Raw genomic sequence first — 12859 nt, forward strand, 5'->3', positions numbered from 1 at the left:
GGTGCTGCAGTGCTCCTGTGGAGGAGGGCAGAAGTTCAGGAACAGACAGCATGATCTGAGGATCATGATCTGAGGATTCCCTGGGATACACTGAGAGAGATAGTTTCCCCTTCTTAGAGCATATCTGGGAGAGGTGGCATTGCTTCTCTGAGGATAGAAGAGCCAGCTGGCGCCGTTACACTTTGCCTCCTTCTGTATAGGTACAGAGATAGCTGCTTAGGGTAGCTAATCTGGACACCTGTTCTTTGCTGTGCTTTACTCTGAACTCCAAGTTCCTGCATGTTGGTGTAACTGCCCTTTATGAAACAAGTTTGCACCAGCACCATCTAAGTGAGACCCTCCCATAGAGGACCAGAATGGGTCTCTGCCACACTGGGTCCCTAAATTTTGGAGTTTTACAACTCAGCCAGGCTGCCTGGAATAGAACACAGGTGCACTGGGCTGTGGGATGGGCAGATGGCTTGGACATAGAGTGAATGCAGGGATCAGAGAGACACCTAAGACACACAAAGAGAAGTTGTTTGTTCTTCTGAGAGGGTTTCCCAAATAATGGCAGGTGCAAACTCCCCTTCTCTGGGGATGAGAGAGAGGACTGCTGTCAATTCCCTACCCTACCCCTCAACATAACTTCATAACCAACACAGTACCAACAACGGAGGCCTAAACCCCTTACACCAAGCCCTGCCCACCCCTCCCCACCGCACACTGCAGATGCTTCTTTATAAGGCAGGTTGCCTGAGAACAAGAGCAGTAGGCCCCTCCTCCAGTAGATGAGGATATATCCCCCTTAACACACCAAGTCTACTGACCGTAGAGTGCTGCAGCTTCAGCTCTAGTGCAGATAGCATCAAGTTTCTTTTAACAAGCAGAGCAGAGCACACCTAGTTAAAGCTCACTAGACTCTGGCCAAGGTCCAGACACTCCTCACTGCAGGCAAGGAGGAAACTCTGCAGAGGACTGACCTGAGGGAAAGAGCAGCCAAAACACAGCAGCAGAGTGCACACAGCATACACCAGAGACACTTCCTGAAGCACCAGGCCCTAGACAGTAAATAGCGTCTTCTTAACAAACTATTACTCTTGGGAGGAGGAAACATAACCAGTTTTTCTAACACAGAGAAGAAGACAGAGACCCAGACAAAAACGCCAAGATGGAGGAATTCATCCCCCCCCTGACAAAAAACAACAACAACAACAACAAAAAAAACAAAACAAGGAACGGTCACAGCCAGGGATCTAATTGAAACAGATATAAGTAATATAACTGATCCAGAATTTAAAACAGCAATCATAAGGATACTAGCTGGGCTTGAGGAAAGCATAGAAGACACCAGGGAGTTCCTTATGACAGAGATAAAAGACGTAAAAACTAGTCAGGCTGAAATAAAAAAAATAACCAAGATGTGAAACCGACTGGATGTAATGACCACAAAGATGGAAGCAGCATAAGAACAAGTAGGTGATTAGAAGATAAAATCATGGAAAGAATGAAGCTGAAAAGAAGAAGGAAAGAAAGATATTAGATCACAAATGTAAACTTAGGTTACTCAGGGATTCCATAAAGCATAACATTATCATCATAGGAGTCCCAGAAGAAGGAGGGAGAAAGAGGCAGGTTTTTTTTTGAGGAGACTATAGCTGAAAACTTCCCTAATCTGGGGAAGGAAACAGACGTCCAAATCCAGGAGACACAGAGGAACTCCTATCAAAATCAACAAAAATAGGCCAACACCAAGAGGTATTTGTGGCAAAATTTGCAAAATACAGAGATAAGGAAAAAACTTTAAAAACAGCAAGAGAAAGAAGTCCGTAATTTATGAGAACACAGGATTAGCAAAAGACCTCTCCACAGCAACTTGACAGGTCAGAAGACCTGATATATTCTATATGCTGATTGGGAAAAATCTGCAGCCAAAAATATACTATCCAGCAAGGCTGTCAATCAGAACAGAAGGAGGGATAAAGTATGTCCCAGGCAAAGGAATTTGTGACCACTAAACCACCCACAAGAAAACTCTTTGAGTGGGAAAGGAAAAAACAAAATGACAAAGACTAGAAAGAAACAGAGAAAATCTCCAGAAACAATGATGTAACAAGTAATATCATTGCACTAAATTCATATCTATCAATAATCACGCTCAATGTAAACAGACTTAATACTCCAATCAAAAGACATAAAGTGTCAGAATGGAATGGCTAAAACAAAACAAAAACAACAACAACAACAAAAACAAGACCCATCTATATGTTGCCTACAAGAGACTCTAAAGACACCTGCAGTTGAAAGTGAGGGGATGAATAACATTTATTATGTTAATAGACATCAAAAGAAAGCTGAAGTAGCCATACTTATATCAGAAAACCTGGATTTTAAGCCAAAGACTGTCAGAAGAGATGAAGAAGGGTGCTATATCGTAATAATGGGGTCTATCCAATAATATCTTACAATTGTAAATATTTATGGCCCCAACTTGGGAACACCCAAATATATAAAACAACTAATAACAAACATAAACTCATTCATAGTAATACGATAATAGTAGGGGACTTTATCACCACACTCACAGCAATGGACAGATCATCTAAGCAGAAGATCAACAAGAAACAATGGCTTTGAATGACACTCAGGACATTTCCTCCTAAAGCAGAAGATTAGACATTGTTTTCGAGTCCACATAGGACATTCTTTAGAATAGATCAGATACTTGGTCACAAATCAGGTCTTAACCAGTAAAAAAAGACTGAGATCACTCCACACTTATTTTCTGACCACAATGCTATGAAACTTGAAGTCAACCACAAGAAAAAAAAATTGTAAAGACCACAAATAGAGGTTAAAGAAGATCCTTCTAAAGAATAAAAGGGTTAACCAGGAAACTGAAGAAATTAAACAAACAAACAGACAAAAAAACAAAAATATGATGGTCCAGAACCTTTGGGATGCGGCAAAGGCAGTCCTAAGAGGGAAGCATATGGCAATAAGGCTCCCTCAAAAAGCAAGAAGAGGGGCACCTGGGTGGCTCAGTGGGTTAAAACCTCTGCCTTTGGCTCAGGTCATGATCTCAGGGTCCTGGGATCGAGCCCTGCATCAGGTTCTTTGCTCAGTGGGGAGCCTGCTTCCTCCTCTCTCTCTGCCTGCCTCTCTGCCTACCTGTGATCTCTATCAAATAAATAAATAAAATCTTAAAAAAAAAAAAGCAAGAAGAGTGTCACATACACAATCCAACCAATCCAACCTTACACCTGTAGAAGCTAGAAGAAGAATAACAAATGAAGCCCAAAGCTAGCAGAAAAGGGGAAATAATAAAGTTTAGAACAGAAATAAATTATATAGAAACAAAGAACAGTAGAACAGACCAATGAAACCAGGAAAGAATTAATTTGAAAGAATTAATAATACTGATTTTTTAAAAAACCCTAACCAGACTTATCGAAATGAGAAAGGACCTAAATAAATAAAATCATGAATGAGAGAGGAGAGACCACAACCCAACACACACACACACACACACATATATGAGAATATTATGAAAAACTTGCCAGGAAATTGGAAGAAATGGATAAATTCCTAGAAACATATAAACTACCAGAAATGAAACAGAAAAAATAGAAAATTTGAAAAACCAATAACCACAAAGAAATTGAATCAGTAATCAAAAATCTCCCAGTAAACAAAAGTCCAGGGCCAAATGGCTTCTCAGAGGAATTCTGTCAAACATTTAAAGAAGAGTTAATACCTATTCTTCTCAAACTCAAAAAAAAAAAAAAAAAAAGAGAGATGGAAGGAAAATTTCCAGACTCATTCTATGAGGCCAGAATTACCTTAATTCCAAAACCAGACAAAGACCCAACTAAAAGAGAGAATTACAGACCAATATTCCTGATAAAGATCAATACAAAAATTCTCAACAAAATACTAGTAAATCAAATTCAACAGTACACTAAAAGAACCGTTTGCCACAATCAAGTGGGATTTATTCCTGGGCTGCAGGGTGGTTCAGTATTCACAAATCAATCAATGTGGTACACCACATTAATAAAGGAAAGGATGAGAACCATACGATCCTTTCACGAGTTGCAAAAAAAAACATTTGACAAAATACAGCATTCATTCTTGATAAAAGCCCTCAACAAAGTAGGGATAGAGGAAATATACCTGAACATCATATAGGCCATATTAAGAGGATGCACAGCTAGTATAATTCTGAATGGAGAAAAACAGAGCTTTTCTTCTATGGTTGCTAACAAGACAGGGAAGTCTACTCTAACCACTGTTATTTAACATCATGCTAAAAGTCCTAGCCTCAGCCATCAGACAACAAAAAAATGTAAGACATTGAAATCACCAAGGAAGAAGTCAAACTTTAACTATTTGCAGATGACATGAGACCCTGTGTAGAAAATAAGACTCCCCCAAAATAATTGCTAGAAGTGATAGACAAATTCAGTGAAGTTACAGGATACAAAATCAATGACAGAATTCTGTTTCCTTTCTATACACAGTAATGAAGCGGCGGAAAGAAAAATAAAAGAATTGGGCTCATTTATAATTGTACCAAAAAGCATAAGATAGCTGGGAATAAACCTAACCAAAGAGGTAAAAGATCTGTACTCTGAAACTATAGAACACTTATGAAAGAAATTGAAGATAACACAAAGAAATGGGAAGACATTCCATGCTTATGGATTGGAAAAACAAGTATTATTAAAAATGTCTATACTACCCAAAGCAATCTATGCATTTAATACAATCCCTATGGAAATACCACCACCATTTTTTACAGAGCTAGAAAAAAAATCCAAAAATTTTTATGGAACCATAAAAGACCCCTAATAGCCAAAGCAATTTTGAAAAAGAAAAACAAAACCATTATATTATAAACTGAAGTCATCAAGACAGTATGGTACTGGCACAAAAACAGACACATAGATCATTGGAACTGAATAGAGAATCCAGAAACAGACCCTTGATTGTATCATCAACAAATCTTCAACGGAGTAGGAAAGAATACCAATTGAAAAAAGACAGTCTCTTCAACAAACAGTGTTGGGAAAACTGGCCTACACCATACACAAAAATAAATCCCAAATGGATGAAAGCCCTAAATGTAAGACAGGAAACCATCAAAATCCAAGAGGAGAACACAGGCAACTTCTTTGACCTTGCTACAGCAACTTCAAGGCAAGGGAAACAAAAGCAAAAATGAACTATTGGGACTTCATCAAGGTAGAAAACTTCTGCACAGCAAAGGAAACAATCAGGAAAACTAAAAGGCATCCTATGGAATGGGTGAAGCAGCAGGTAGATAGTTGAGCAAGATACTGAATTCTCCTTTATTGACATGTTGTAAATGACATACCTGATAAAGGATTGGTGTCCAAAATATATAAAGAACATACCAAATTCAACAGCCCCCAAAATAAATAATCCCATTAAGAAGTGGGCAGAAGACATAGATAGATATTTTACCAAAGAAGTCATCCAGTGGCTAGCAGACACATGCAAAGATGTTCAATATCACTCACCATCAGGGAAATAGAAATAAAAACCATAATGAGATATTACTTCACACCTGTCAGAATGTCTAAAATTAACAATACAGGAAAGAACGCATGTTGATGAAGAAGTGGAAAAAGGGAAACCATCTTACAGTGTTGGTGGGAATGCAAACTGGTGCATCCACTTTGGAAAACAGTACAGAGGTTCCTCAAAAAGTTAAAAATAGATATTAGTATTTATCCAAAGGATACGAAAATACTGATTTAAAGGGACACATGCACCCTGATCTTTATAGCAAGAATATCAACAACAGTCAAGTTGTGGAAGATAGTCCAAATGTCACCTGATGAATGGATAAAGAAATTGTGGCATGAGCGCAAATACACACACTTATTCATGTACAGAGACACAAAACACACACACACACACACAGACACACACACACACACACACACACAGGAATATTACCATCAAAAAGAACGAAATTTTGCCATTTGGAAAAATGTGGATGGAGGTAGAATCTATTATGCTAAGCAAAATAAGTCAGAGAAAGAGAAATACCGTATTATTTCATTCTTATGAAATGAGGCGAATATGGGGGGTGGAGAGAGAGGCAAGCCATAAAACAGAGTCTTAACTACGGATAACAAACTGAGGGTTGCTTTGGGGAGGTCAGCCAAGGGATGGGCTATTTGGGTGATGGATATAAGGAAAGCACTTGTGATGAGCACTGGGTGAGGTATGGAATAATGAATCGTTAAATCCTACTTCTGAAATTAATATCACACCGTATGTTAACTATGTAGAAATTAAATGAAAACTTTTGAAAAATTTGTGTCTGTTCCTTTTTTTGGTTCCTTTTTTTTTTTTTTTTTTTGGTTTGTTTGTTTGGTTTGTTTTTATTTTGGTTTGGTTGTTTGGTTAGTTGATTTTTCTACTTTTGAGCAATGTTCTTTCTCTTTATATTCTATTCCTGTGTAACATTTAAAACTATCTAAGCATCTGCACATCTAAAAAGTGCTTAAAACTTGCCAGTTGCTTTAACTGTTCATGCCATTCACTCCTTATAGTAATCCTCATTTGAGAGATGGGAAAAGAGAGGCACAGTGTGGCTGTTCCTCATGGTGAAGCAGCAGGTAGATAGTTGAGCAAGATACTGAATTCTCCTTTATTGACCTGCAAACATGTGCTTTCAATACAGTTCTCTTCTGGTGTCTCCCAGTGGGTCTCCTTTGCCCGTTCCCCTTCTTTTCTGGAGTTGGTATGATGTAGTAAAGAGAATACCATGAATCTTGGCATTAGGGTGGTTTAGTTGAGTGTTAGGATTCTGGAAAAGTAATTCTTATCTTCTGGGCTCCCCCACCCATTTTAATTTAAGTTAATCACCCTAATTTTTTAAGAAAATTGTTAGTAAAATAAGACACTCAGTGGATAGGCAAAATGTCCAGTTCTTAGTTTCTTACCCTCCTTCTCTACAAGGGTGGTCCCCTCATGAAATTTCTTTTCTCCTTTGATAAATAGCATTCTGTTTCTGCTTCATTCTTCCTTTTTCTCTTCTCTCCAGTTACTACAAATGCTTCTCCTGTCTCTTTTTCTACCTCTTACTAATGGAGTTTAGGAAAAAATAAGTCCTAAAATGTCTACTTCAGATCAGGTGCTAGCCCTGTCATTTAATTGAATCAAATAGAATTATGCAGCATTTTAACCTTGAGTCTGCTTCTTCATCTATAAAATTCAGTAGGTATTCTCAAAGATCCTTCCCAGCATTTCCATTTTATAATGTTGATGATATTTCTTTCAGACACTCCAGGCATTTATAAAAATTTATTCTACAGATTCTATCCTAATGTTACCACATTTCCTGACTTGGGTACCTTACGTTAATTTTCTAATCTTTTATCTACGAGTGGCAAGTCATTAAACATTTGAAATGGAATTAAACATCTTGCTCCATCACATTTCAGTTCTCCATCTGGCTTTTGCAATTGGAATTTACTGGCAAGCACAACTTTAAGCTTTGGGGGGCTGTGTGTGAGCAAGAAATACTGATGCCATCAGCCCACATGTCTGTACAACCCTGAACTTTGTGGTCTCTATCATTTTCTGAAGAACAGATGGTAAAGAAGATAATCCTGAAATGCTCCCATCATTGTGGAGGAAGGGGAGGAAAAGAAAGAGAGAGTGATTGATTGATTTAGAACCGTGCAATGCATTTGTGCCTTTATAGCCTTGGGGGGGGAAAGATTTCATAACAAGATAGATAATCTTTGCCTTTTGAGAGAAGCACAGTGACTTCTTATAAAAGAGTGCTTGAAGACTCAGAAATGGTTAGGAAATAACTTACTTAAAGTTCAGGGGTGTGAAGGAGGGAACTGGAGGTACACAGTGGGAGACATTAAAGCAAGCCCATTCATTGGGTATTTCGGTTACCCACAAATTTATGCTCCAGAGACATGGACTCTCTTTCATAACTGAAGTCAACTGTAGGAAGGACCTTCTAGACTGGATAGCACATACAACAAGATAGGCCACAAGTGAGTCCCTGAGTTCCAAAAATTCAAAGTATAAAATAGAAAAGGACATGGTCAAATTTCCTAGTTACTTGATGGGAAACAGTCCAACAATTGTGATTAGTGGCAGAAAGTTGGACTTTTGGGACCACTCTGCCTGTGTAATTGACTAACCCCAAATAGGTGGTTTAAAACCACAATTTTGAATTCTTGCTCGTGAGTTTATAAGTTGCCTGGTGATTCATAGGCAACTAGTCTGGACGTGGTTGGGTGGGGGCTGTGCTTCAAACTGCGGGGACAGCTGGGCCTGCCCCCACCCCAACCGTGGTCTGCATATTTTACATCCTCCATGGAATATCAGGTTAGCCAAAGCATCTTCCTATTCTAGCAATGGCAGAAGGCCAAGACAAAAAGAGAGAGAGAGAGAGAGAGAGAGAGAAAGAAGATGTAATTAGTAAGGCCCCTTGTGGTCTGGGCTTATAAATGGCACATAGTCGTGCCTACCCATATGTTATCAACAATAGTAGACATATAGTTTTCTAATGATCCACTGCTGTAAAACAAGGTAAGCCAAAACTCTCTGGTTTAAAGCAACTAGTTTATTTTTCTGTAGGATTCTGTTGGCTAAGTATTTGGAAAAGGCACAGTAGAAATGGTTCTGCTCTGTCCTGTGATATCTGGTCCTCACCCGAGATGTTGAAAGAGATAATGCCTTAAATAGTTGGGCTGGAGAATCCCCTTTCAAAATGACTTCTTCACTCATACGTCTGGTCTGGGTTTGGACAGCTGGAGAACAGAATCAGCTGGGACTGTTGAACAGAGTGCCTAAACTTGGCTTTCTTAGATGGTGACTTGGGATTCTTAAACAAGTGTTTTAAACAATGAGGCAGGAGTTGTATGACTTCTACTGACATAGCCTCAGAAGCTACCTAGTGTACCTTACGTTATTTCTATTAGCTACAAAATAGTCACGAAGGCTCCTTCAGGTTTCAGGGGAAAGAAATCAGCCCCACCCCTTGATGATCAAACATTTATTATTTTTTTTTAATTTGAGTATGATTGACGCACAGTGTTACATTAGTGTATAGTATACAACACGGAGTGATTCAGTTGCTCTATATGTTGGACTATGTTCACCACAAGTGTAGCTACCATCTGTCACCACACATTGCTATTCTAGTATCATGGACTACATTGCCCATGCTGTGCCTCTGATTTTAGTGAAGCCTGCATCTCCCACTCCCTTTACCCATTTTTCCCTCCTCCAGTCCTTTTCCCACTGGCAACTGTCTGCTTGTTCTCCATATTTGTAAGTCTGATTTTGCTTTTTGTTTTATTCTGTTTTTTAGATGCCGTCTGTGAGTGACATTAAATGGTCTTTGTCTTTCTCAGTCTTAGTTATTTCACTTAGCATAATACCCTCTAGGTACATCCATGTTGTTACAAATGGCAAGACCTCATCTTTTTAATGGCTATATAATATTCCTGTGTTATGGTGTGTGTGTGTGTGTGTGTGTGTGTATGTGTGTCCACTACATCTCCCCTATCTATTCGTCCATCAATGGATGCCTAGTGGGTCAAAGATTTGTGTCTCTTTTAAACCATGATGAATAGCTAAGTCCAAACTTAAGTTGCAGAAAACTATACTTTTCCTCTGGTAAGAGGAATTATAGAATCATGTGGTATGAACCAAGGACACAGGGAGATGAGAAGAACCAGGGCTAATAGGTGGAATAGGATAGCTAATAATTAGCTAATAAGCTAATAGGAATAGGTGGAAACTGATGGACAGACATGGGATGGTATCCAGTTTTTCATATAGAGTGGGAATGAAAAAGAAAATATGGTCCTCAAGGAAGGGGATACTTCAAGGTCAGTTCATGGTTTTACGATTAAAGCAATAAAAACTGGTATCCCAGTTCAGGCAAGTGTAGTGCTAGAGAGAACAGCTGAGAAGGAAGAAGCCTACTTGTGAGATTAAGCTCAGATGGTGTAACTGGTGCCATCAAGTACCAAATCCAAAAGAGTGAGATTGAAACAAGGTCCAATCTGACCTACTATAGCTGAACTCAGGAGCTGGAGTTTCTAGATCAATCCATGGAACTTGTTAATGCTAACAAGGAAGATATGGAAGAACAGAAGCCAATACTCTAATAAATAAACATGTCCAGAAATATTTGAATAGTTGAGATACCAAAAGGAGATTTCTTCACTGAATTTCAGTATTACTCATTAGAATGCCTGGCACTAGAATAATTTACCAGATATTTTTCACAGTATTTCAGATACTGGAGTCTGCTAGGACCTGTTTTATTGTCAAAAGTTATTTACTCCATCTTCCTTATCCATAAAAAAGTAAAAGATGAAAATATTCAATGATATTTTCATCACTTTTGAAAAAATATCAATTATTGACTTAAATATGTGTATATTTTCCCCTCAAATTAAATTTCCTTGACAAATGGAGTACTCCAAATCAGATTTAGTAGTCGTAATAAGAAAATTGGACTATTGAGGGAAGATAGGGACTCTAAACCTACAGAAATAGAAGCCAAAAATGCCAAGATTTTATGAATACACACTAAAGTAAAAGTTTTTTTTAAGGCTCCCTTGCCAAAGCTCAAGGATATAAAAGTGGGTTATAACTATTTCACTCAGGAGTCTTCTTTTATTTCCTGACACAGGTAGGTCAGACATTGACAGAGATTAGCTGTGCAATCAATGTTTTTGGTTGGAATTTCCAAAACAAACAGAATGAATAGTTAATGTGTATAAAGGTACATCTGTTTAATAATAATAACCTTTGTTCTAAATTATTTATTTAAATATCTTGGGTATCCTTGAAGGTTTTTGGAGATATATGTGTATATCATAAGTATATCTGCATTTTTTTGTAAGATGATCGGGAGGGTTCCTCCTATCCATTAGGAGTCTTAAATTGATCACCAGGGACCTTGAGGAAGAATTTGCCCTAACGCCAACGTCTTGGTTCTCTGAAGCACAGAGAACTGAAACGGTTCATTGTTTTTTTCTCCCTCCCTGGGATTTTAATTTTTCCCTGGTATTCTTTTGATTTAAATGCTGCTGAATACTGAAGGTGCAGTTCAAATACCCATTACTCCTAGAAGTGATTTTTGATCTCCAAAGATTGAAATGATGTAGTGCCTTTATTTTGAACAACTACAGAATTTTCATTGTGCTTGTTCATGACCCTTGGCACTTTTCAGCTTCAACTGAGTTTATTCACCAGCTTTCCCTATGACATATAATTAAACTTTCTGTTTCCCATAGAACTCATTCCATTAGCTTATACATGGGAAGTGATTAATTAAGTATTGAAAAATAATTTTAATTAATTCATATACCCATCACATCTTCTGATGAACAAACCATAATATACATTCACCTGCTGATATCTTCAATTCATACATATAAATATGAATATCTTCATATTTATAAATATGAATATCTTCAATTCATACATATAAATATTCATATAAATATGAATATACACTTAAGATCTGAACAATTAATATATGTGAAGTAGTCTCAATTAAAGCAAATAAATAGTAGGTAAGATATTAAGCCAGGGTCTGTCTCTTAACAACATATTGCCATAGTATTTTAAAATTTCCTTGGAGACCCATGAGTCCGATGCCCTCGTTCTGTGCTGTTTCTTGATATACAAAAAAAATGTGACTGAGGAGAACAGACATTAACATACAGCAATAACTTGCTATCTTCGAGCTGCAGTATTTTGTTCCTCAATATCATTTGTGTAATTGATAAAAATACAAAATAAAAGCATAAAAATAATAAAATCCAAAATAAAGCATCATCAGATTACCATCTCCTCATGACATTCAGTGTAATATTTGTGTTCCTTAGTATGACAGATATGACTGCCAAGCCTTCAGTCACAATTTCTGCTCAGCAGTTGCCTCTTATTCTTCCACACTTCCCTTTTCTGATTTTATGTTTTATTCTCCTCACCTTTTACAACTCAGATCTAGTAACATCTTTTTTGAAGGCTTCTATGGACACTTCTACACCTTAGTCTTTTACAAAGGCTTTCGATTTCAAGGTCCCAGAGTACCAATGACATCGTAGTGTTACAGAAAGTGTTAAAGTAATAGTTTAATCAATATAGCATTGATATCTGATAGATACAAAATATTGATAACTATTTCTTTTTAATCATTACCAAGTACATACTCTGTTACTAACTTATGAAAGTATCTTTGGGGCATCTGGGTGGCTCATTTGATTAAGCATCTGCCTTTGGCTCAGCTTATGATCTCAGGGTCCTGGGGTCGAGCCCCAAATCAGACTGTCTGCTCGGCAAGGAGTCTGCCTCTCTCTCTCTTTTTAAAATAAATAAATGCAATCTGTTTAAAAAGAATCCTCTAATTGTTCATCTGTTACCACTGTAGACCTTAATTTTTATCAAAGATAAAGCTGTCTTTAGCAAGTTTGCAAAATATGAGTAAAAGTGATGATTAGTCACAAGGTAATACTTACAATGTTGTTTTATTTGTTTTGAAAATTCTCATATTTTTTGGATGAGATTTTATATTTGAAGAAGCTTCTATACACAAACTGTATCTTGTTTCAGGTATAACACTTTGTATAATTTAAGGAACTTCTGATTATAAATCTTTTACCTTGATAAATAATGTATATTGGTTACAATTGCAGGCATAGTCTTTTCTCCGGGGAGAGCAACAACTAATTTATTTAAGACAAAATATAAGTAGAAGGGTATTGTTATTGCTTCTAGCATCCTTTTAAGAATTTTTTTTTTTTTTTGGCAATATGGTAAATGCTTCTTACATTTCTGAACCAGGTGT

At 37.4% G+C, this 12859-nt stretch overlaps 1 pseudogene; it reads left to right on the top strand.

Moving 5' to 3' along the window:
* LOC116580193 overlaps window positions 1-12859 on the top strand; it is a 168030-nt pseudogene that overhangs the window by 137416 nt on the left and 17755 nt on the right.

This window comes from Mustela erminea, chromosome 19 (genome assembly GCF_009829155.1).
Source record: "Mustela erminea isolate mMusErm1 chromosome 19, mMusErm1.Pri, whole genome shotgun sequence".
In the NCBI taxonomy this organism is placed as follows: Eukaryota; Metazoa; Chordata; class Mammalia; order Carnivora; family Mustelidae; genus Mustela; species Mustela erminea.